Raw genomic sequence first — 27,063 nt, 5'->3', positions numbered from 1 at the left:
GCCAGGGTTTGACACTCCCTGGTACTGTTTCTCCCTGCAGCCTCCAGCATGACATCAGCCCCAAGCGCTGCTCCCAAGGCCACTCACAGCCCCTGCCCGTGCTGGGAACGGGATAGAAGAGGAGGAACTGCTTTGCGCTGCCTTGGGGCTGTGACAGTGAGCACCACAAAGGCGGCTTAAAAAGAGTTGCCGTACTGTGGTTAGAGTGGTGCAGGGGACTCCGATCTCCATCACAATATGCTTGCTCTGCTGTGGGTGTTTTGGTGCAAGAAAATTTTGTACAGTCCGCCTTAGATGTAAATGTATTACAGTGATTTATTTATAATATGGCCCTGTTTAACAAAGTGCTTTTGAAAGTGTACTTATTTAAAGTATTTGTACAAGTAGCGCTCTCTTTGTTAAACAACAAACCAGTTGATTGGAGTACTATCACCCAATCCACTGAGAAGGTGTTTCAGAGGCTATGTATGTTTTCTGTAAGCTTATGCTTGTTTGTTTTGGAGATTTTTTTTTTCCAGGAAGTTAGGAGGAATGTCAAGTATGGAGGCAGCCAGAGAACACGACTTACAGCACATGTTCTTGTAGGGAGAGTGTATTCTTTCTAGAAGCTTGGTCTGTGAGGAGGGATGCTGTTAGGTGCTTGAAGGATCTTTACAGAAACACTTAAATGTCACTAACTTAATTTCTTACCAAGACACTAAATTACATTTTCTAGCTGGTCTGTAAGCAACGCTTTCCCCATTGCAGAAAATAATTAAAAGGAGTGAAAGTGAAAGATTTGTTTGGGAAGTCTGAACTATTGGTAACATAGTTAACAGTATCAATAACCATGCCCAAAATATGTTGGCAGTAGCCATAACCCAAAACAACTATGAAGCTATGCCAAAGCAGCCTACCACTATTCCTGTTCCTTGAGTTGTGCTTTGTTTGCTTTGTTGGTGCCCTGCCTCATGGACAGGGTAGTTCACTGGTCCCAGTTGCCCGGGCTGTGTGAACAGTAACAGCTTTAGTGGTCACCCTTGTGCAGGCTTTGGTGCTATGGAGTGTTTGATTTGAACGTTGCATTGTCCCTGCCAGGTTGTTTCTGGCAGCCTTTTTAGTTGCTCCTTTGTTCACTGCTAGTTATTTCTGAAACTGGGGGGGTGGGGGGGGTCTGACTGCTTCCATTAGCTAGGCCTCTTAGCTTGCTCTGACACCCAGTCTGGGAGCTGCAGCTCCTCTGTTGCTTTGCGTCTCCTATCATAGCAGCCCTAAATGTTTGATTTTTGCAATAGACAGTCATGTATACAGCCTGTATGGAGCCCTTGCCACAAAAGGCGGACTTTCTGAAGAGAGGTTTTCCCTTTCTTACCGACAATTAAACTCATTAAAACTTTTGGCTAAAGTTTAGCTAACAAAGCTTACAGGCTACAACTGTGGGCTACATTACTTCATTTGGAGGATGTTGAACATTGTTAGATTCCTCATGCTTTCTTCAGCATACTGATAAATACCATAATTTCTCTGTCATTGTAAGTTAGTTCTCTTAAACAGGGAGACTTCAAAATAATGTGAGAAATAGATACAAGGGCTGTGTAGGTGTGGTATGTTGGCTCATGCTAGTCATCTTTTCGTTCCTAATGGATGGTAGCTAACAAATTAGTCATAGAATCCTGAAAGGAAGGACTGATTGTCCCCTTCAGATTTCACCCTGCTTGCTTACCTGAGCTTTTGGAAAGAGTAGCTGGTTCTCCCTGAAGTTCCTCAGTCTTCCTGCAGAAATCCAGCAGTCACATCTGACCTTCTCAGATCTAATGCATGTGTAATCACAGTATACTGTTTTGCAGGAAGAATATAATCTTGAAACATTAGTCTGATATGGGACTTGTTAGGAATGTTAGCTAAGAACTTTTAGCTTGATCCAAAAATATCAGTCCTTTTCATCTGCCCAACTCTGTTTCTAGGAAGATCTCACCTTTCATCAGAATACATGCAAAAAATTAAAAATCTGGATGCAGCATTCATGGAAAAGGTTTTTTAAAGAGAAGAATGTAATAAAACAGTAAATCCAAGATAACTGTAATGCTGTAAGGCTCAGAATTATCTCCTGTTAAAATTATGTTTCTTTCTTCTCTGGAGTCCATGTCTATTATTTTTATTTTCTTCTTTGACTGATGCACTTAAAGCTAGAAATTTCAAAGCATTTTTAGAATGTTGCCATATTGATCTCATATACATGCCTAAATTTATGTCGTGTATTAAAGTAAATGTAAGCACAAGCACAGATTTTTCAGAATGCTGATTGTAAAGCTTTAATATTTTTAACAAATAATGTACATTTTTACAAATGCTGATAGTGACTTCTGTTATATACTCTTCTTTAGGTCTCTCTCATAACTTTTACTTGAAACACAGAAACACTACATACTTGTGTATGTAAATGGGAAACCAGACACTAACCTCCTGCTTATGTTGGAATTCAATACACTATTTCTCCTAATTAGTTGCCTTTGAGTCTCACAAAGAGTCTTAAATAAACAAACCGAAAGCAGATGTGTATGCGTGTAACTTCGTGTGGTCATATGAATGAGTAGTGAACACCCTTATAGTTGTATTTTCTATTTAGCGTGTAGCTGAGTTACTAGACAATAAAATAGCAGAACCATACTTGTGTATCTGCTTCGAGCTGTTGAAGCATTTCACAGCTATTCCCCCTTCCAATCTCTTCAGTGGGGTGACAGTAGAAGTTACTGTTCCCAGCAGAAATTCTGTAACAAAATAGTAACTCTTAGCACGTTTTACTACAAAATCAGAAGATTTCGCTTAAACTATTACGTATCAGTTCATGTGATGAGATGGAGAGATTGTGATACACTGAAATTAGCTAAGCTAATGTCTGTCTCTCCCTAGAAGGGCAAAGAAGTTGACCTTTGCATGTGCATTTCAGCTACGTCTTCTGGTGTAGCAGCAGTCTTCATCTAAGCAAGCAGCGTTGGTTCAGGGAATTCAACTGGCATAAAAAAGATACCCCTTTGCAAAAAGAAGTCTAACTCCTTTGACTTTACTGCAGGGTGGATGAATGGTGGTGTTGACGATATGCAGCGTTTGCATTTTTTTAGTGGCTGGGTGCTGCTGTATTGTGAAATTTGATTTTGGATTATTATGCAGTGAGAGCTAAGAACATGAATCATGAAGATGACCAATACAAAACAACGTTAGAGCTGTTAGTGTACATGAAAAGCTTAAAGTAACTGGATCTTGTGTTTCTTCGTATTTGAATATACAACCTGTAGATACAGTCATCCTTTTTTTTTTGTTTTTATAACTTACCAGATTTTTCTGGTTGTTAAGAAAGAAGCAGCAGAAAAAACAAATTGTCCGTGTCATTGTGGGGATTGCTTGTACAATGGAAATTGTTGGGTTCACTATGTACATCTTTGCCATAAGAGCTAATAGAGGAAATGAGAGTACCTATTGGTTTGCTAGCCTCTGTTTGGGCTTCACAAAGGATGCTGTCTCTGGAAGAAGCCCAAAAAATTAGCTTTTCCTGGAATTTTCTAGACAATGCTTCCTGCCTTTTTTTTTTCTTTTTGACATTTTGTAATATTACAACTTTTTATTAATCTTTTTGGTCATTCTTTTGGCCTCTTAGGGAATAAATTCTATGAATACAGTGTGTATTGCTTGGCTGGCTCAACGCAACTGAAGAATTTGTATAATTTCCAGCTGAGTAGAAGTTGATGAGAAGAAAGTAATGGTGGTTAAAAATATATAGAGCTCTCCTAATCACCCAGTGTGGATGTCCAAAAACACAAAAGTCTTCTGTTACACATGGAAAAAGTATTAGAAGGACCTCAGGTACATTTTAATGCTGTTGAAGGATGTCAAGTAAACTGGTCAACAGTAGACTGTCTCCAGGTCTTGGAAAAGTGCTGTGTTGCAAATTTTCTTATGCCAATCGTAGATTTTCCTGCCTGTTTCACCAAAGGTAAAGGAGTCTCTTTCTTTCTGTTGCCTGTCCTTCTTTTAGTACTATGTATTTATCATCTGTAGCCCTTCCTCCTGGTAATGTTCTTACTCCCTGAGAAGTCCTAGTCTAAGCTTGTTACGCTTTTCATTTGTGGACCAAAAAAAAAACATCTCTCAGCAGGTGCTGAATATAAAATTATTGAGTTCAGTGGTTAAAATTTGGCAAATTCTGAGGTGGGAGAGTTGGATTTTAGCTATCTATAGGTCACACTGCCAGGCTTATGGAATTAGCACATTAGAGTTTGACTTTGGAGAAGGCCACTAGACTTGTTCGTCTTGGAGTCACCAAGACGTGCATCACTGTGATGAAGCATTTGCAATTGCTGAAAACTAAGCTGTGTAGATGCCATGAAAGGCTGAGATGGACTAGAAAAATGCTTGAATACATAATATTAATAAAATTAAAAAAGAGGTAGAGGTGCTTTGTAAGTATTTTATATTCATTAAACAGAAGGAAGCATGTGCACTCTGACCAAAACACTTACTTGGAACATATTAGAATGAGCAGCTGTCTACAAGCAAGAATTTTCACCACCCATTGTTTGATAGAGCTAGAAGTAAAATACTTGTTATTAAAAAATAAATCTTGTGTGTTCCTAGGGACATTTCTGTGAAAAAGGGTACTCCTGAACATTGAAGGTTTACTGTTTTCATGGTGCTATTTTGGCAATCGTCCTTGTTTTCCTGTTGATGATGAGTGTTAGATGAGTGACCTGACAATTGTAGGCCTGTTAAGTTATTTAATGCCAACATCATCTTTTAACTGGTGGTCCTTTAATGATAAGTATGAACTTAGCATAGGGGTTCTGAACTAAGAGGATAGCAAATTTTAAGCAGGAGCCTAGAACCTTAGCTTCACTTTGGTTTACAGATTGCAACCAACACAATACTGCACAGGTATAGGAAAAAACCCCACCAAAGTGTAGGAAAGCAGCTAATTATAGTAATTGCAGCTGGTTTCAAAGTACTTCTAACAGTTTGTGCATAATGCTTACTTGAAAGCATCAAATGGGCGCTAGTTGTGAAATAGAACACCTGTTTGTTGTTGAGCATGTGTTTATGCAGATGATTTTTGTTGTCAAAGCACCTTGATGTAGAGTAGTCCTGTTTACATTTACATTCTCCCCAAAGGATTAACAGTGTTCTCTCAATAAATTTACAGTCTATTCTCCTCTCAAAGGCTGCTGTTTGGAGGGTGGTGTGAACAAGGCAACAAGTGCTTGCTAATCACTTGAATATACATAATTAGCGACAGTCTGGTGCACTGGAGTCTTTGTACAGCCACAGCAGTACTGATTGGCAGCAGCAGATAACAATAGTCGTGGCAAGGTGGTATTTGTTGAATATTTGAAGGTGTTTTTCTTTTATATTTGCAGTAGGCATTTTTAGTTAATTACACTATTATTCTGGAACACACTTACTATGTTACTTTAATGTCAGAGTTAAAGATCAGTCATGTGGCCTGTTGTACACAAAGGAATAAGACCTTTAGTAAATCATTTACTTCTTTTGAGGCTAAGCTGGATTCTTTTTTTTTTTTTCCCTTCGTAATTTTATGAGACTAAGATGGATTCCATGTTTTTTCCTTCTTAATTTTATATAACCCGAAGTCAAACTGGAAAGTATGACTAAAAATTTGGGAGATGAATGTGTGTGCTGATACTCTTGTATTCAGCAGTGATTAGTTTTACAACTGGCTCTCTGACAGGTTCAGTACTTTGGAAAACAAACACAAAATCATTGATGATAAAATTTATGGGTGACATACACAGTAATTAATAAATAACACTGGGAAAATTATTTGGATTGCTCTTAATGTTTGTTACATTCAAACAAAATGTTTTTTAATATAGCAAAATGCTTAACATCAATTTAACTGAAGGGAGAGTTCTACAACAAGTAGACCATGAACATTTAGAAAATCAGCTGAATTACTATGTATTTGGCAAGGTTAATTTGTATGAAACTCATCAAATTTCCTCTTATTGACAAGGTAGTGGTCTTTGTGTATAGGTTAGAAACTTCGAATATTCTATCTTGGATTTATTCAGGCTTCTGATATTCTATGAATTATGTTTTCATAAGGAAAAAGGGATTCCTAGATTGGATGAAACAGCTGTGAGGTTTGCTTCTAAGAGCAAAACTGTTAGAAGAGACTGCTGACTAATTATTAAAGGTTCCGTATCAAAATAGAAGTAAATATGGAGCAGAATTTTGTTAGGCTGTTTCCTGACTTCTGCCTAAGCAGTACTTTCATTGATGTGGAGAGTAATGACAATTAGAATTGTTATTAATATTTTGAGGTGTCTCCAAAATGAAAAGGACTGCAGGTGTGCTGGAGGATGAGGTTAGAATTCTCAATGGTACTGCTAATGTGGAGACCTGGTTTGTGTGAAGAGCTGGAAGCTGTTCAGGGGGAGCAAGTTTGACATGCATTCTAGAGTGCATACTTTAGAAAGAAGTTAACGGAGAATGAGTGGCTAGGTAAGAAGCTCTTCAGAGAAATGTCCAGTAGGTACCATGGATGACAAACTGGACATTAATTATATCTCAGTGTTGTGAAGAAGGAAAACACATGCATGCATAAACCGTGATAGAACCTGTAAGATGCGTCTTTCTGCTCCATTGAGCAATTAAGGTCTTAGCTGGACAAATGCATCCATTTCTGAGGCTGAAGTTCAAGATTATAAAGACTATTACATAGAGATCAGCAGTGAGAGAGATCAATGATTTAGGGACCTATATATAGTATAGCCTGGAAGAATTGCAATTGCTGAGGCTAAATAAGAAAAGAGAAGTGATAATATGATGTGTTCTTCATGTGCACACAGAGAGAAGAAATTGCTGCAATGCAGTTTGACTTTCAAACCAGGAAACCTTTTTTGAAGTGAGCATCCCATGAGAAAGAGCCAACTGAGTTGTACCAATGGCCCATCCAGCTCAGCATTCTGTCTGCTGCGGTGGCAGAGGATGTGCTGTTTAGAGAGAGCTTCCAAGTTTGGCTCTTTTCTTGCCTCTCATTCCCCTTGCACTTTCCTAGTGTCCAGAACTGTTGCATTAGTAACGTTAGATGGCATTATCTATAGACGTGTAACTATTGCACTGTAGATTTGGTGCACAGCAGTTCTGGGCTTACCTCCTGCCTTCACAATTTTGGAAACTTCAACCTTCTCCTCTCCAAACTAAAGAGCTCCTGTCTTTCATCTTCTCTTAGAAAAGGTGGCTCTTCCAATGCCTGGATCATTGTGATTTCCTTTCTTTGTGATTTCTCATAATTCAATTATATTCTTCTTGAGACTTGGAGACAAAACTGTGCAAGGTAATGAAGATGTGGGCACAGCACTGTTTTCTGTATCAGCAAAACAACATCCTTTCTCTTGTTCTCAGTATCCTTTCTCACATGCCCAATGTTTTGTCAGGTGTTCTTGGCTGTTGTTGACATGAACTTACAATTTCATGGAGCTGTCAGTGATGAATCCAGGACTCAACTGAAGTATAATTTATTATTCTGAAGTAAACATTGTTAGGCATAGTTTGTATTATTTTTTCCTAGATATATTGCCTCACATTTATGTACCTGATGTTCATTTTTCATCTTTGCCCACTCAATTTTGTGAGATCAGATCCTTCTGTTCTCCTGTGCCATAGATGTGGCATTTGACTACTAGCTACAGTGTAGTATCATCTGTAAGCTGTGAGATGTCACAGGTCACACCACTGTCCAGGTCATTGAGGAAGATGTTGTATGGAAATGATGCCAGCCTTGATTGCTGGGAGACCTTCTGACTCTCTCTTTTATATGCTGACATATTTTATCATCTTTCATTTTCATTGGGCAGCTTTTCATGCTTCATCCTGGTGTTTTCCCTATAACCACCTTTTAACTCTTCTATTAAGACATCCAAGTGGACCTTAGCAGGTGGCAAGGGGGGAGGGCTAGGAAGGGAGAATGACTTTATTTTCTTTCTTCGTTATGGCAGCCATTTTTTCTGACTTCAGTATTTTCATTAGTATTCTGCCTGTTTGTAAGGTCTTTTGAGGTAGTTCTTTGCCTTTTTAATACCTGTTTTTGTTATTTTTACCTATATTTTTCTGTTAATGATGAATATTTGCATATCCGATTTAATTGGGCAGCTTTCTTCCACCCCAGCGCTAAACCCACTCGTGCAGCTGGGAAAGGGAGAATCTTATACTTGAGGAGTCATATTATTTTAAAAACAATAATCGCTACAAGTAATAATAAAGTAGTTTTCATCCTGTTTTCAGATTCAGGGGGATCTGTGGACTACTTTGGAAGACTCTACAACAGGTTACTGAGAAAAAACTAGCCAGCTTGTCCAGGGTATAAGCACTGGACACAGAACTTCTTTTGATATGTAGGACGCTGTGTGTGTTTCTGCTGAAAAATGTTAGCATTCCGTGAACTGAAAAAATTTGAAACCTATTGTGTGAAAAAAAATGTTTGGGCTCTTAAATGCTTGCAATTCTTGATAGTTCCTAGGCAAGTAATGCAGAAAATGGTTTCCTTGAAGCTTTTCAAGATGCAGAGTAAGAATACAGAGAAGTAAATTAGCATAGGGAATGGGAATCATGGTTCCATTCCAGTTTCTCTTTTAATATTTAATATTTAAATGAATATTTACATCCCAGAGAGAAGAAAATAGAGAAGAAAAATGATAATATTTTCAGCTTTGGAGAGAATGCCTTTAGAACTTGAGATTCTGAGAGCCTGTGTGGTTATTGAGGAATATGGGATTGCCTTGCATGAGAAAGAACCTTAGTGCAGAAATGTAAAGGAGCTCTTGAATTCAGCAGCTTAAAGAGTAATGGAGCTCTGTGACTGAAGGTTGAATCCAGTTGTATTCAGAACCAAGATGGGGATGATTAAGAGAAAGATTGAAAAATACTAAGGAGAATATTTTGATTGTGTCAAGACAGCGTGCATTTTGGAAGATAAGCATTTAAAAAACCAAATAGTTTTTTGCCAGTACCTGCATAATGGGAGAAAATTCTGTCACTTAGTTTTTTTTTTTGAAGAGTCCATACTGAACTGATGAGATGTTCCTGTTCATCTTAAAATATATGATGCCATGAATAAAAATCATAAAATGCCCCATACAGATTTGCACATGAGATACTCAGATTAGCACTGAAATGTAAATTTGGTGAGAATTTGTCCAAGACTTGCTCAGAGTGTTATTTAAATGAAACAGTAAAAATCCAGTTGCTCTTTGCTGAAGTCCCTCCTGACATGCTGTTTGAGAAACACTGCATCAGTATTAAAAGATAAAACTATTGTAGTTTCTGGTGTGTTTCATAGCTGGGTACTGCTTTTGCCACCAATTTGGCACTTTCCTACTCAGTACCATGGAAAGAGCTCTCTTACTGAATGTGGAGTGTCTGCATACCTCCCTTCCTGTGTTTTTCTGTTTTCTCATTGTATTGTTAAGCCCATTAGGTCCTTGCATTTTTCTAAGCGAAGGTACTGATTTATGGTAATGAAATAATTTCTTATAATATTGTTTTGACATGTTAAGCAAACAGAGTTCTTTAAAGTCACTGTAAAGGCACTTTCTGTAGTGCTCTTTGTGTTCTTGGGCTCAGAATACTACTGTTCTCTTTGTGGTGGCACAATTACAGACGTAGGGTAGGGAGCTAAAGGTGTTGTGTAAGTCACTGTTAATTTTTTTCCTTAAGTGGAAGCAGGAGTGTTACTATTTTTGCACTTTCACCTAAGGAGCAAGCTTGCATGAAAGATGAAATGGGGCAGCAGAACCATCCCTTTACAAAGAGAGGGGCAACAAGAAGCTGTTTGTGTCTGCTTGGGTGCTTGTACAATCAACAGTAGATACACATACAGCCCTCCCACTTGTTGCTCACATAACCAGGTCCTTTAGACAGATGTCCATCCACTGTGTCATGGAGAGAGGGAGGTTTTGAAAACAGTATCTAAAGGATGTTTTAATTTTTATATCTAATCAGATCAAATGGTACACTGCTAATGAAGGGAGAAGTTCAGGTAGACACTGCCTGGAACATAGACCCCTTGATACCTTGTGATGAATTCAGAAGGAATAGGATTTGCCAGCTGATGGGGTCAGTTATCTGATCTTGCAGAAAGCTGTCTGGTTTCTGCCTTGCTCCACCTGCTATTTTTTTTACCTGTTGGGCTAGTGAGCTGCGCAAGTGGCAAATCAGACAATGAAGACCACTGGGCAGCAGGACTGGAACGAGGAGGAGGAGGAGGAAGTGTTTCTTCTCAGCTGGATCAGCTGACGTGTTGTTGCAGGGGGGGTAGAAGGCTTAGACAAACTTCATTAGAGAAGCCCTTTATTTGAGTCTGGGGTGCAGGCAGAACTCCCTTGTGTTTTTAAACTCCTTCACAGAAAGGGGTTTAAATGAAGGTAAATCCTTCCTTAGCCTCAGATATTGTCAGCGGTTTAAATTTAAGGAATTATAGAGGTGTGATTAAATCACTTAATCCTGCAGGTTTTAATGATGGCAAATCAGATATATTTATAAAAGATGAATTATTTATTATGACAAATGAACAGATAGAAGATCTTAATCAGAATTACTACACAGTGTAAAAGCTAAAAAATACTAGTCAACTATAGTATAACGTAAATGGTATAGTGCACTATATTAAAGCAATTCTTTTTAAGCAATTATATTAAAGCTAGCAATAGAAACATTAAGTAGAGGTTTTGATGTATCTCACCACACTCCAGTCATGAATACTTCTTCCTCTTTCCCTCAGTGCCTGGGAAATAACTGTAGAGAGGTGTCCCAAACTCCACAGGAGAAACTCCACTGCAAGAAAAGGCTGTGGAAGAATCTAACTTGTATGAAAGTAGACTGGACTTTCATAGCATAAAGAAGCTGGCTGCCAGTCATAGGCCTCCAGGTCAGTTTAGCAGCTGTCAAGTCTTACTTCAAAGGGACAGATGTGTGTTTGAAGCTGGTAAGCCAGGCCAGCCTTTTAGCTTATTCAACACCAAAAAATACCACTATGGTGCCACCACTAGCTCCCACAGAGAGCTTGCATTGCTTTGTCTTCTGACCAGACTCCAGGCCAAGCGGATCAGTTTTTTCAGGGCAAAGCATCCTGCTACAGATCTAGTGAAAACTTTCATCTGGAATACACAGAGAGGTTTTGGTGGAACTAGGGGAGTCTGAAAAAACAGGTTTGTTTCAGCATCTTTAGAGGGCTGGAGTTTTTCTGTAGCTTACTGATCACTGATCCCTTGATGTCCCCTTCTTCTGCCCCTTACAGAAATGGTAAGTACATTAGAGAATGGCCAGATATCTGGGAAATGTTTCTCCCCTTAATCATGGATTGTATGAAGAGAGGTTACTGTCTGTAGATGAATAATCGTATCACGAACTTTCAGTCATTCCCTACCAAAATTTTATCTGCTGTTACAAGACCAAGCTGTCGCTGAAAACTCAATATTCTTAACTTTTAAGACTAAATATGCCTAATATACCTAAACTAAATGGTCAAGATAAAAAATTTAACTGAATTAAACTGTAGAAATCTAAAAGAAAATCTTTTGTTAAAACTGTTTCAGCTGTGCTGCTGATGCTTGATGTTCTTGAGTGCACACTCTTGTGTAAGCAGAAATATGGAAGACTCTTAGAGGAGATGAAAAATTTGTGTCACTTCTCCCTGATGTGGAACCTGTATTCCCTGGTGAACGTCAGCATGGAAAAATGCATCAGCATCATAACGGGCGCTCATCTGCAGCACGACTCCCGGAAGACAAAGCAGCGTTTTACCTCTCGGGATTAACAAACATGTGGCAGCTTTAGTAGTGCTGTTGGTAGTCAGGTGATAGACTGGCCATATGTCCTCATACCTCATTCTGGCATGAGATTTTTTCTTCCCCCCTCTTTGAAATTTGAAATAAAAGCATAGCTTTATTCGGTTGTCATTTGTTCCAGTTCTTATGTCACAGACATGAAACTCTAAAAGATCTTTTAAGAAGTTCTGTACCCAAGTTTTTATCACTCTTAAGTCTTTATTGGAAAGGCTTCTTTCTTTGTTTGGTTAGTCTTACTGGGGACATACAGAAATTATTACAGAATGTAGATGACTTGCCTCATAAGAAGCTTAAGCATCTAGTTAGGCTCTAAATAGGGAGATGAATGTTTAAGAGTTCTTTGGGCACCTACACAGCTCAAATCCATTCCCATAGTACAGCTTGGTCCTTTTGACAGTGCCATGTTCACAAATAGCATAGGGAAAAAAGAGAGGAGGACAAGGTTTTTTCCAGACAATTAAAACTTGCATCCAGGTGATTAAGAGTCCCCATCTCTGTCTCTGGGGTTTGGGCCAGTCATGTGAAGATTTGACATAAGAAAAATAATTGTTTAATAGTGTTTTGCAGTGGGGAGAAATGGAAGATATTACTGGCTTTCAAGTATCATGAAGTTAAAATATTTAATTTAAAAATAACTGCAAGCTTGGAGAAATTGTGTTTTCTGTCTTGTAGTACTTTATCTCTGGTGTTTTAGTACTCTGAGGAGATAATTTGTAGTTCATTTTAAGCAAATTAGAAAATAAAAGTGTTACATCAGTGTAATGAAAACATCATTATTAAAGGCTGAAGGAAGCTTAAAGTATGGATTTGCCCTCACTCTTACATAAGTCTTTATATCCCTTACAGATCAGATTCTCGTATTTCTGCTATTTAGATTTTACCTAATTTATTACTTTAAAAGAGAGTTTCAACCATGATTCTTAAGGAATTCTTTAATCCGTTAAAATAAAAGCGAAACTCACAACTACCTCTAATAAATGCTTTGATTAAAATGGACATTTCTGAACCTTCTACAGACAATACCTGCTCAGATGTGACAGCATTTGTGACATCACCAGTACAGACTTTCACAAGGATTTTCAAGTCAGTGTTGTAAGTTTCCATTTCATTTTTGTTAATTAGAGAATTGTGCTGTTTATTTTCTAGAGGGAAAAAAGTCACTAAAAGCGTATCAAATTTGTTTACTTAATTCAATAGAAATGCAAATATATTTTTTTGAAAATTACAGTTCCTTATTGGTCCCTATTATTTTGGTGTCACAAATGTTAAATATTTGGTGCCAGTTAATTATTGTATGTATAATCAGAATTTCAGAAAAGCCAGATGTAGGAGGAGATTATCAGTGTTTTCTCATGTATAAAATTTCACTTCTGCATTGAATAAACTAATTGTAGAGTTTGCTGGGATCTAGTTAAGGTCATCCTGTAAGTTATTAGACTGTTTTGGAGGCTAAGTCATTAAGCCTTTTTCAGTAGTTAGATTAGGAAGAAATTGTATGCTAATAGCAGAGAAACCACAAGATATGTATCTGTTAGTGAAAAAAAGGGTAACAAACTTCATCCTGAGCTTGGTGAGATAAATTTATATGTTTTATCCAGGCCAGTCATCTTTCAGTTCCATCTTGTGGCCGGAATTTGGGGGTCATATTTTATAGCTGTGTTTTAAAAGTTTCTAAAATCACTGAAAATGATGCAGAAATTTTGTGCTAGTAAAATGGCAGGGCTAAAAATTTTGCATTTTTGCTTCTCATTCAAGCTTTTTTTTTAATTAAGAGGCTGGAAAAACTTGAAGCAAAAGACTTTTAATACCTCATTTGCCTGAATATTTATTGCAATTGTAATATAATAAAATCGTGCAAGATAAATTAATGTAAGATATGTACATTAGAATTGAACTGTGTAGTAGTTCTTATGTGGGGGTTATGAGCTGTTTTATTAAATTAAAGGCAGTGAAAGTTTTTAGAAATACGTAGAATTCTGAGGTTATCAATTAGTTGGGTTTTTATTTTTTTAGCTTCTTCTAATTTAATTGTAATCTGTAAATTAAGAAAATCCTTTACTGACCAAATTGTTCTTATCTTCTTAGCACTGCTGTTAGGATAGGACATATTTCACAGCTAACTCAAAATTACAATTTATATTGGGATCTCTAATTTGCTAAGATTTTGTAATAATATTAAATTGTAATAACGATTTCACATGTAGAAGTATGTATTTCTAGCTTTTCAAATGGTGCATTTTAAGTGATTTTTCAGTTATTTGTCAGAGTACAGAGATTTGCATAGTTTACATATTTTTGATCTATAATTTCTGTGTATATAGGTGTAGAGTAAATGACAGTATATTCTGACACATGTCAGGATAGAATTTGGTTGTATAGAACGTGCAGTTGTTATTAGGGAAATTCTTGGCTTAATAGTTTGTCAGAACCATTGTGGCATCATTGCTTAGAGATGCAGTTGATCTTAGAGGCTAGAATCACTTGAACCTGATTTTCTAGCCTGACTGGAAAACAAGAATTGCACTCACAAGGCAGAGCAGTAGTCTCATTAATTAGTAGTTAATCTTGCCTAAGTTCATGCTGATGCCCCCTTCTCCTTTGCATCTTTCTTGCCCCCAGCCAATTACTCCCATCTTTCCTTTGTGCTGATACTAGCTGTACAGTGACCTGAAATTGTTTTGATCTGGTCAAAACCTTTTTTCTTGGGGTGCGCTTTCTTTAGACCTGTCTCAGCTGTGTGGGTGCCAGTGCTGATGCAGTGGAGTGGGATGTGGGATACACTGCATGCTTCTTTGCAGCTGGTCCTCACCTTCCCAAATGAACTGCCCTGATACTGTTACTGTTCTTGTATTTGAGGTGAACCAAAGTGGCCAAGAACTGGGACTTTAGTTCACCATCAGTACTTCCTGGCTAGTACCAGATATGTGCTAGAAGAAAAGATGCATAGCAATTAAAGGAAGAACATGCCTATGTTGAATGTTTACTCCAATTTCCTGATGGTGAGATTTTAATTTTTTAAGAGAAAGTGCTCACACAAGTTTGGAAACGTGTCACAGCATTCAAGGAGAGGCTGGCTTTTTCTAAAGGTGCTGGTAGGACTGGGTGCTGAATTGGTGGGAGATTGGCTGTATTGCCATGGTGCAAACCACTAGTTTTGTGGTGAATTTATAGCATTCAGCTAGGATTGTGCATACAGAATGTGTGAAAAACTTTTCTTGAACTCTTCTGAAAACATGTTCCTGTGAAATGACTGGTGCCCTGCTACTGGCCACTTGTGTTGTTAAACCCTTTTGTTGTAGTTCTTCCTTTGAAAGTGGAGCCTAATCCAGTCTTTCTTTCCTCACTCTGCTTTTCTCTAACTCTGGTTATTTCTCTGTGTGTGTGTTTTGTCTTGGAAGCTCTTCTGTTGTCTTGTCATTTTTAAGAATGTAGTTATCAAAACTGTAATTTATTTGTTTACCTTGGAATAATATTTACAGTGTTTGTAAAATTCTGTAACTTTACAAATGAGAGTATTTCCCTTTCTTCTCAGTATTGCATACTTAAACAAGGGGTATATTAATTGTTCTTTACTGGTTAATTTAAAACTAAACAGTGTGTGAGCATTTCAGGTTATTTCTGTAGCTGTTTATTAATTCAAGTAATTCTTCACTGCATTTCGTCTGGTGTTTCTCAGCTCACTGGCATAGTGTTGCCACTCTGAAATTCTTCACATTCTTAATAAACTCAAATAGTTTTACTGTTTTGCAGTACATGCAGTGGTAACCCTAGATCATTGTATATATTGACTGAAAGTGTTCCTAACAGAGAACTGTAGAGCTTCATGGATTGAAAGTTGAAAATTTGACTATGTATTCCTATTTTGATTTCCTTCTTTTACCCAATTTCCTTTTTCTGTTCTGTTCCACCACATGGTTTTTTTCATTCACACAATTAAGTTCTTTAAACTTAATAAAAGCTTTTCTTAAAAGAGGAAATAAATTGTGTCAGTCTCCATCCATTTTATTTTCTTGACATTCTTAAAGATAGCCCATATGATGGGCATGATTTTTCTACTCAAAAGCAGTGTTGTCTTGTTTATCTTATGTCAGTTTATGTTATTTAAGTCTGTGATTAAAACCAGAATTTTAAGCAGTTTTCTTTGATTGCCATCCAGCCAAGTTACTTGAAATTTTCAAGGTTTTTTTTAAACTCTTGGGGTTTTTTGTTTTGTTTCTTTTTTCTTGGGGGTGTGGGGTGTAATTCTCCATTTAGAATCCTTCAGTCAACCTGTTAGCAGTGAAGGATAGCTTTTTTCTGCCTGTAGTTTTCACCTCACTTACAATTTCTTAGTAACTGTGGATGTATTCTGCCTAGTTCTGGGACACTTTAGTACTTAACGCTCCTCTTCAATACCTCCTTTCTGAACTAGAGTGACTGAAAGTATTTTTCTGTTCCCTGAAGTAGATTCTGTTGTTGTCTTCTGAGGTAAAAACTAATAGAAAGAAATCGTTCTGGTTCTTTGCAGGTGTGTTGTGCTCAGCTGCAGACTTCATTTTGTGTCTGGTTAATTTTTCACTAAATTTTCATCTCTTAATCTGTTTTTTATTTCCCTTGCTTGGAAGCTCACTACGTCTTATTTTCTGAAAGCAGCACTTAAGATTCATTGATTTTCCCATTTCACTACAGTATTTCTTTATGTAAAGAAACCTACAGTTTCCCAGCTCCACTCAACTGGTTCCTTGTCTTGTCTGATTCCATGAAGATTTGGTTGTAAGAACAGGGTGAAAAGCTGGAAATATGTCCTAAAGAACAAGCAGATCCTAAGGGCTGGATGGTATATTTCCCAAATTTTGCAGGGGTCCTTATGAATTAAGCATTTGGTTTATTAACAAAAATATTGCAAAGGATGATCTGGAAAGAAAATGGGGGTGGAGGTGAGGGAGTGGATTTGAAGTCTTTGTCTCCCTCCCGTGCCCTGTGTTGAAGTTCCGTTTCACCTTTAATTTACTGAATAGCTCCTGTCCCAAATGTGATGGAACTGAAATATTTTGTGGTTACTCTTAAATGGTTCTTGAATTAATTCCTCTATACTGCATGGATGAGAAGAAGAATAGTTTCTGCTCATGTGTTTTAGAGCCAACAGTATCAAGGAGTATTAGTGTCAATAAATTACTTCTCTGAACTTTATTATGTGTGATATTTAGCCAGTTTGAGAGAAATTTTTAAAAAATCCTTGAAGTGGACTCTATTTAAATTTGGGGGCATGGAATTTTCTGCAATTAATTGGATTGCTATGGTAGGCCAATATATTAAGCTCAGGCAGTTTTGCTGCTAATTACACACAACTTCTCTGGAGTATCGGATATTCAGATCCATTTTATGAATATGGTAGGGAGAATAACAACTGTAAAACAAAGCACTGTGCATGTAAGTGACTGTTAGCGTGTATTTCAGAAGGGATAAATGCTCACCATATGGTACAATTACTGTGTCCAAGTTTTCAAATTAGCTTCTCTCATCCTCCTTATTACTGTCTTTAAAAAGAGAGGAAAAAAACCCAACATGATTTATCTACTCTGCAGCAGAACTCTTGACGCAAAACAGCAGCCCAGTTCTGTCCAGTTTTTTTTTCCTAGCATAATAGAGGCTGTCGGACTTTTTTATACTAATTACTGTGTGAGCCTCAGATGAACCCCCTTCAATTCACAGGGCTTTGTTAAGGGAGGAGCTGTCAATGTGTCTGCCCGTTTGCAGCTGTGCTGTGGCTTTAGCTTGCTTAACATTATGCTGCTTTTTAGACTTGACAGAAGGGATTTTTTTTTTTTTTTTTTTTTTTTTTTTTATTAAGGCAAAGCAGCCTTGTAGCGAAATGGTTTAAGCAGCTGCATTGTGGGGAAGCACAAAGAAGTTATTATTGTGTCTGTTTAGGGGGGTCGGATGGAGGGGGGAGATATTCGGCTGCTGTTGATGCCGATTGTTGACTTGCCATCTGCCAGATAGGGAGAAGAAAAAAATGACAGCTCCAGCAGGGTGTTCAAGAGGTTGTTTGGAGAGACGCATAAACATGTGCAGATGTCGAACTGAATAATGGCAAGAACTTGAGACGGTTTATGATGCTGCTGTTGTGTGTGCATATACAGAATGAATGTATGTGGAGATTTGGTTAGGAGGAGGGTACATATTAATTATCATTGTCCCCCACCGCCTCCTTTACTTCTGTTAATTAGTTCAGGAGTTTAATATCTTCCCTCCCTCCGTTGTTTATTCCTAAAAAGAGCCTTTTCTTGTAGGGAAGAAAACTTTCGGTTTCTCCGTGTGATGAGCTTAAAAAAAAAAAACCAACCAAAGCAACAACTTAACAAATTTGGTACTTGTGGACGTAGAAAGAGTAATGTAGTTATTTCAGTCTCAGACATTTGGGGGACAGGTGCTTTACAAGTTCTTACATAGCTTTGTCTGCCGCAAGCCTGGTACATTGCATACCCCTACTTCTGCATCCTGAGCTTTTCTTATGCAGAAAGTGCCAATTGGTGATTGTCCAGTATTATAGAGTATGCTAGGGGTTAGAATGAGATTAGCAACTAATTTTCTCTTTCGCTTGATCTTATTTTCAGTTATTTCTCTGAAGGCAAGGAGCTGGTCAGGCATAGCTTGTATTTCCCAGTTTGACAGTTGTACATAAAGTAAATTTGGATTGCTCCATAGGAATATAGTTTTCTTTCTTTCACTAAAATCCTTTCTTATTTCTTGTTCAGTGATTATGGTGAGTTTCCAGGATACTGTGAAAGAAATGTGAGAAAGGATACAAGCATAGAGGCCAGAAAGGCTAAATGAAAGCATTGTTGTACAGGTGATCTCTTACTTTGATGATAGAAATGGAAACTTTAAAATAATGAATTTTCATCTCTAATGTTACATGACATTTAACATTCAGATACCTGTACCGAACTGAAAAATGGAAAATGAAACAGTGGTTGAGGTGCTTTGTGGATGTGGATTGCAGACATATCTTCATGTTACCAGTATGTATCAGGGTTTTTTGGTCAGTTTCAGCCTGACTTAAATATTATTGAAATGAACCTAACCAGTGCTTCCCACCAAGCCCTTACCAAAAGTGAAGGTACTCCACTTTATTGTGTCTTCCATCTTAAGTCTAATAAGCATCTGTAGGTCATTGATAACAGTAACTACTGACAAGAGCATTTGATGTGCCCTTCTGTCATCACTGTGGCGGAGTGGGAGATGTCAGTTTTGGATATGTCAGTTTTAGCTGAAACTTCAGGTGTGGCTGCCTCCTGCCTGAGTACCCATTTCTGCATCTGAGCCTAGACAGAGGTCACCAGCACTGCAAATGGAGACTTGCTTTTTGCCTGTTAGTTGGGTTGTTGGTTCTTCTTCCCAGAATTGTGGTGTTTTATGTGTTCCATCACTGCTGGTGTGAAGCTCAGTTACTCTGGGTAGTGCTGCAAGGCTGCCTATCATGAAGCATTTCATGCAACCAAAGAGATCTCTTGATGTGTACAGCAGTAATGGGTGTTCCACTTCAAGCACTTTGAGGAATGCTTGGACTTATCTCGTGCTGATTCTTTGCAAATGATGCAGGCTAAGCAACAAAGCAAAAAGGTTGACTTCAGTGACGTGCCTTGAGGGAGAAACATAGGTGAATGGTGTTGGTGCTGGCTTTTTGGCACCTGGCAAGGTTTGAGTCTAGGAGCACACTTAGTGACAAGGAGAAAGTTCAGAGGAGCTATTTTAAAATTATTGCAATGTGCCAGTTTTAAAAGTGAGACAGTTTGCTTTGTGAAAACATGCTAGCAAGTGTACCAGTTTTAAGGGGGGAAAAGTCCCATAATTTTTGATGACGCACGTATCTGTTAAAGAAACTCAATTGAATGATAATGCTATTGTCAAACTTACCATATTCTTTTGCAAACAATGGGGAGTTTGAAATTTCTTGTGTAAACAAGTGTTAGCTGTTTTACAACATGCTGTAAGTAGATAATATTAAGAAGATGTTTAATTCAACTTGGCCACATGTAAAAAGCATTTGTATTTTAATCATCTGATTTAATGCATTTGTACCAAGTACGTGAATTTAAATTGTTGCTGCTGTAACTGACTGTCTTATTCACTGTAATTTATTGATTAGTATTTGTATATTTGCCCTACTCTTAAAATATTTTCAAAACCTGAAAAAGATCCTTTGGTCTACTAGCACTTGGTAAAAGCAAAAGAAAGGAAAGTAGTATTTTTTTCTGTTATACAAAGTACTACTTGATACTGATAGTGCTATATAAAAACCATAAATATTTAGAAGTACTGAGAACATTAAGGTTTTAGCTATAAAAAAATACGTGAAACAATATTTAAAATGCTTTTTTGCATTTACACAAGAACAGCTTAACACTATTAAAAAATAAAAAACTGCTCTGAAAAGCAGATAAATAGTTCAGCATTTTTGGGCTTTTATCCTATATTGCCTTGTGCATGAGAGAAATTTAGAAAATGTGAGCAGAGTTCTAAATGTTTCTGGAAAACAGACCTTGGTTTTCCATTCCTGAATAGCAAGCATATTTAGAAAATATTGATCACCTTTGTTGCTCAGAGATGCTGATGCAATAGAGGACTCTGTTATTCCAGACAGCATGTGCTAATAGCAACTGCTGTTTAATTTATTTATTGTTCTAATTCTTATCCTTCAAGAATGAGGGGGAAGTGAGAGTGATGTTGAAACTGGCAAGTTTTTCTTCCTGCTGGCTCAAAATGGGCATGCTAAAGGTCAATTCTCAATTTGTCAGGATGTCAGCTAACTCAGTATTTCTGGTAGGATTTTTTAAAAGGACAAACTTGCATGCATATGAAAATGAACACTTATTTTCGATGCGTTGCCAAAACACACCAGTAATTTTGAATGGGTATTGTAGATGTCCAATTTCAAAACTGCATTTATGTGTGAATAATGGTATGTCTGTCTCTCTGTTATTGAGTACTTTCCTCTAGATTTTTTGCATGTTTTAGAGAAAAGATTATTAATGCAACAGGAAATCGTTGAATAAATAACAGGAGCTGAAGTGCTGCTGCATTTGCACAAGGTAGGACAATGACTCACTTCACCAGTCATAATGACAAAGCCATGGTGGCTGGTGATTTGAACCCTAGAATCCTGGAATATGTTTGTACATTGGATTCACAACGTGGGGAGAAGAAAACCCCACAGTAAGAGCAGGGAAAATCTTTCCATTGGAGAGATTGGTCCTCCCCATCACTTTAGCTACAGAGGTGCGCCTGAAACCACGAAGAGCTGCTCCGTGTCCTCTCCCTGCCTGCTGACTGCACCTCTGCTTGGGAGGAATCTGCTTTCCTAGTAGGAGCCCTTCTCTTTGGTCACTACTTAGTACTGCCTCAGGAACAAAGAATCTGCTGTTTGCCAGCTCTTCAGTGCATCTGGGCTGGCATGGAGGACAGAGGGTTGTCCCTGCTTTCCTCCCCCCTTGCTCAGCTGAGGCACTTCTGGAGCTCATACCCGAGGCTGCTCACTGCTTTCTGCACAATATTAACATCTGTGGGGTTTCCACTGGTTTCTGACCACCTACCTTTAAATGGCTGGACATAAATTGACCGGTCTTCTATCTGAGCTGATCATTGAGATGCTGTGACACGGAAAGGCACTTGAACTTTCTCACCTAAACTTTGCCATTTGCAAGAAACTTAATGGAAGCCTAGCTGTGGTATAAGCCAATGCTCACATGTAGCATGAAATGTTTCCTATTTCTCAGCTGGGACTAGAAAAATTCATTTGTCTAATGCAAGTACAGATGTGCTCAAAATGTCATTCAGCATTACTGGGAACTGTGGGAAAACAGTTAGTATAAATAAATAATCACTGTCTCACAGTGTAAGAGAGAATCAGAAAGTGGTAGTTCCAAATTCTGCTTTTCTTTGAACTGCCAGCAAATACTTATGAGAGGGCTTCTAATAAAACTACCTTTTAAAATGCTAAGGCGTGTTAGAAAAAATCACAGGTTCATTTAAATTTTTACTATGCAATAAGATTTTGTAAAATACTTGCATAATATATGATTGCACACTCAATTAGATTGAAGGACATAAATTATTAGGATAGATATACTTTTTACTTATCTTAAACATTTATTTTATACAGTAGCTTTGAACTGTGCTGCAAATTTCTTACAATGAAATTAAAAGTAAGTAAATATTCTAACAGCAGTGCTTTGCATTTACTTAGTGTCTACTGACTTAATCAAATAGTCTGCTGATGCTTCCAATCATGTGTTAGGTAACACTGCCCTCAGAGGGCCAAGGTAAGGAAATTCAGTCTCAAAACCACTGGCATTATTTCTGACAATTTTATTTGACCTGACATTAATTACAGTTGTTCCGTTTAAAGAAAACTCGCATATAGTTGTGTGATTTATTTTTATATAATGTTGCTTAATGCTCTTAGATAAATTCAGTTTTTCCCCCCCCTCTCTTTAATTAAATGTTTTTGTAGGGAGTTTGATCTAACAAAAAATGCCTTAAAAAGAGAAAAAAAAAAAAGAGGGGAGACAATGTTTGTGTATTATTTCTATCAAATCCATTTGAGTAAATTGATGAAACAGACAAGAAGCAGAATTTTGATGTGTTCTCTTTTTGGAGGGTTTTTTTCCCTTCCCCCCCCCCCCCCCCCCTTAAATCTCACTTGTGTCTGTGTGGCAGCTGTTGCTTCTTTTAAGGAAGCAAGTTTTTGAACTCAGGTTTCTGTTGCTTATCAGCACTGTATATTAAAGACATTTCCTTCACACCTCTGAAACCATTTACATATTGAAAAATGTAGATGTTTTGCAAAAGTGTTTTTTTAAAATACGTTTTAAAATAATAAGATTAATTTTAAATTGCTGATTAATTTTTCAATAATTGCTAAATTTCCATATGCTTAAGGATTACAAAAGGTGAGACTTAACAATAGCAACTGCCAAATCTAAGATGAAATACATGTTTGAAGAGAGAGTTTGGGTTGCAAGGTAAAGTAAAAAAATTGCAAACTTCTGAGTGATAGGTTTGTCTAACACAGGTTTTTTTTACTACTCATACGATTTCTTAGAAAGCTCTCCTTTGTGAAGCTTCTCAACAGTATGAAAACTACCAATGTTGCATCACTGGAATCAACATATTTTGTGAAATGTCCTGAAGGCAGGTTTCTTGTTACTGGCTGTCAAAGGCAAAAAAAAGAAAAATCATTAAGGCTGCAGTACAGAGGCAAGTGAAGAGGCAGCCGCGAGGGTCATGTTCTAAACAAACCTTCATTAAGCACTCTTTGTTACTGTTGTTAGCCAGTGTATTATTAAATACAACGTTAATTAAAGAGTTGCATGTTACGAGGGTGCTTTTTGCATGAAGATCGGATTAAATTTTCATGTGCTTCAGGAATATACTGCTGTCTTACTTAATCTTTTGGGTGTATTCTCTCAGTAGTTATTAAGAAAAGCAGACCCCAACAACATAAAATTTGTATTTTGTGTGTATGTATTTATTGTCTGTATGGATCAGCAAGATGCATATTCTAGTGCCACTTTCCTCAAGCAGCTTAAAAACTTTGCCTAGAATTAAAATGATGTAGGAATTACTTGGCTTTCTTTGCTCCAGAGGTTGCAATTAGAGACCTCTTCTTACTGTCTAATAAACAGATCCTAAAAGAATGTAGTTTTCAACTTAGAAGGGTGTAAATTTAGGCAAAATAATAATTTAACTTACAATAACTCAGCAGGAAGCAGGGTACAAACCGATTAAAGCTCTATGGCAGATCCACTGCTTTTTTAAATACTGCAGCTCCATTTTATTAAATTGTCAGGATATCTTGTGGTTTAGTTAGCCTGCCTGGACTTCTCATCTCTCATAGAATTACTTTTCACTTGAATTAATAAATTTCACATGTAAATTTCCTCTAGTTTGCTTGTGTTGAAGTATTTAATAAACATGCATTCCAAATATCTTTAAAATTATTTAATATTGGTAATACTGAGAAATAAGCTTTTTTTTTAGATGTAGGGCTGCTAAGTTAGAAGACATGTGGAAGTGTTTTTTCTTTTCAAATACTCTGCTTTGCTGTAGCATTTTTTATATGGAGAATTTCTTTCAAGGCAAATCAGTAAGCACATGTATTAAGAAGTATGGACTAAAATGTTATTCTATCTTTAGGCAGATTATGTAAAAGGAATGCAGCTACAAGAGAGCACCTAGAGAGCATCTTGAGAGCCCTTAAACCACTTGAGTAGCTAAGTGAACTGATACCACAGTTAAGTCTTCAAAAGCGTTCACCCATTTCTTAATTAAATTACAAAATAAATATAGGGCAGATGATAAATGTTCACATATAGGCCTTGGAGAGGAATTGGATTAGTATTTTCAAGACAAAACCAGAGTTTGTGTGTGTGCATGTTTGTATAGATGTTTTGTAAAAGTAGTCTGGCCATGATTCATGTTGGGAAACGACTTGGGAGAAAAATTCTTCGAAGAAATATGTCTGTGAAAGAAATATATGGATCCTCATGAAGCCATAGTGTTTAACAATGGCTTTTAAATTGCTTTTTCTGTGTCTGGCTATAGTTTGCAGAGCGAAAACGAAGGTACAGCTGTGCTCATAGGTAAACTGGTACTTATCTGTCCTATGATTATCCAAAGTTGCTAACTCTCTTCAGAGGAGCTTGGAAGTGCTATTGTACTCTTCTAATGGTTCTTCTCCGGGCATAACATCAGCTGCATAACTCAGCAGATGATTAAAAATCTGTCCAGTTTTCTGATTTAGAGAATCTGTGTTTGGCTGCTGCTGGCTGCTCAATCTAAAGTGTTGTCCTAAGTGGTGAAGAGGGAGTAAGTGATTGGAGAAGTGTGTGCTGGGTCTGTAAGGCCACCTGTTAGAATAGTTTCCTTTTCCAACAGGTTTCCTTCTGGAGAGTGTATGTAAGCAAACAAAGTCTTCCATTCTTTCCTGAGTAACTTAAGTGTACTTACCCTATCAGCCCTGATTCTTAGAGCAGAGTCTGCTTATCTCCCTCTCCAGTTTATTCCTTGCACAAAAGAGGACTCTCTCTGAAACCTGAGCCCTTGGATGGCTGAGTTGATACAGTCTCCATGCTCTCCTTGGATTCTTCAGTAGGTTTAGGTGCCTGCCTTCTAGATAAGACTAAGATCTTGACAGATTGCAAACCCAGTAACAGACACTTTCTCTCCTAACAGTCACTTACTCTTACAAGAAAGGAGATGTAGTTTATTAGAAAAATACAGAAGATTCTCTTTATCATCTCTTTAAGAAAGCAACGAAGATGTTAGCATTTTTAAAACTTACATTGGATGATCTGATATGTTAGGTTTTGTTTTGCCTTCAACTATTGAGTCTATGCAGATTTCAGCAAATTTGTTGCAGGGCGTATTTTAAATATTTTTAAAATATGACTCATACCTTTACTTAGGCCTATAATTATTTCATTTTCAAGTATTCAGCAAACTTAATTTGTTGCTTTTCATGTAATGCTGATACAGTTTTTCATTGTTGCTGGTATTAAAGTTACACATTTGTTTTCCCACACTGCACTTGTGTTTCTTCTTCAACTTACAAAGTATCCTGTACCTATTTGTTTTGGTTTGGTTTTTGTTGCATGCTTTCATGTTAACTGGGATTTCCTACTGTGAAATGAGCTCAGACTGGCAGTATCAGTAGGGAGGTTCCCAGCCAAACTGGAACCGAAGGCCTGAGATAAAGCTCTGCATCAATACAAGTGTAACTAGTGCCTCTAGGATATCTCTGTAGTCATTTAGTGGTCAAATTAAGTCACGCTTGGGCTTTTTCAGTTCTTTCTACCTATGTGAAAATGTCTGCATAACAAAGTCAAGCAAGTACCCTGCTATGTAGAAGCAGGACTAAATAGGAAAGAGTTTTGCTACATAAGCCAGCCTGAATAGCCCAGGGTTAATTTTTCTTCTCTTTTCTCCATCTTGTATTCCCTACTCTCCTTCTCTGCTTAAATACATGTTGAAAATTGGACATGTTAGTGGCTGCAGTTGGATTTGATCTGGGTATTGTCAAAATCCTTACAAGCTGTGCTCAAGTTCATCAAGGCCATATCAGCAATTCCCATGTTGAACTTCAGTGACAATTAGTTGATTGCTGTGATGGAAAGCTGAAGGTGCAATTAATGAATTTTTAGATTATGCTTTAATGAAGTAATCTCCACAGTAGGGGATATAAACTTCTTTCTGACTTTTGAGTGGCCTAAAAGCTACATAACTACAGCTAACAGGGTAGTGAGGTGGTAAAGGGCGCTGGTGGGCTGGGGCTTAGCCCAGGACCAGTGCAGCCCCTGGGATGGTTCGTTCTGAGCATTTCACAAATGGTGAGAAGTCCTAGGTTCCTTCTTGGAAATTCTGCATTGTTAGTACACTTTTTTTCTGAAAATACTCACTTCTATAATGATGAAACAGTGACTTTAAATAAAGTTTTAGTAATAGTCATTATTTACTCTGCAGAATTTATAGAAATCAAAGATGAGGGAAGTTGGGCAAATCTAAACTAGCCTGTACCGAATTGAGTAATTGCACTCTAAAGATGAAATTGTTGCTGAGATTCTGGTGTGGCATTGTACTGAGGAAATTTTCCACCCTTAATAGCAAATAAGTGCCATTAATTAGGGGGTTGTGTATTCTGTATGTTTCTGGTCCTAAATTCCTCATAGATTGGAGAATCTTTTGCTCAGGCTGGGGTAGGGGGAAGGTGGCACAGTAGATTTATTGGTGGACTTACCTCTTACAATGTAATTGGCTTCTACTTTTTTATTCCTTTTGCTTTCAGTTATATTTTTTAAGCATATTCTGCATAGGTTTTTCCATTACCCCCAATTTCCTTGTATTTGCTTAGTGTATGTTTTGAAGAAATTAATCACTTCTGCTTTGCTCAGCAGGGGAACTGTTCTACCTTGTAGTAGTTTAGATTTCATTTCGTTATTAAAAGTCAAGCTTTAGAGTTGTTTTTTTTCCTGAAAAAAAAATTTGAATTGTTTATGGTGTAAGCATGTAGGATATTTGAAAAGTATAGTATGATAAAATGTAGAATAATATATTCCATACTTGTAGCTTCTTATTCCAGAGGCATCATTGTACAGTCCAGGCTTACCACTGCAATTTAATTTTCCTGTCTTTTGGACGGAATTAGGGTTTTCTCTGCAAATTGAAAACATCTGAAAAGATTTTGGTA

The 27,063-nt window shown here is 37.4% G+C and overlaps 1 protein-coding gene across 3 annotated transcripts in view; it reads left to right on the top strand.

Moving 5' to 3' along the window:
* The window catches only part of AKT3 (AKT serine/threonine kinase 3), a 154,933-nt gene that overhangs the window by 52,755 nt on the left and 75,115 nt on the right, over positions 1-27,063 (top strand). Inside the window, exon 2 of one of the 3 annotated variants that reach the window (XM_010391764.4) lies at positions 12,851-12,926. The exons of the other annotated variants lie outside the window; for them this stretch is intronic. The gene's annotated coding sequence lies outside the window, so the exon portion shown is untranslated. The remainder of the gene's footprint in view (positions 1-12,850; positions 12,927-27,063) is intronic. 3 annotated transcript variants of the gene reach the window in all.

The sequence above is a fragment of the Corvus cornix genome, chromosome 3 (assembly GCF_000738735.6).
Source record: "Corvus cornix cornix isolate S_Up_H32 chromosome 3, ASM73873v5, whole genome shotgun sequence".
NCBI lineage: Eukaryota > Metazoa > Chordata > Aves > Passeriformes > Corvidae > Corvus > Corvus cornix.
The sequence above is the reverse complement of the archived record's forward strand: the minus strand, read 5'-3'. Positions and strand labels throughout refer to the sequence as shown.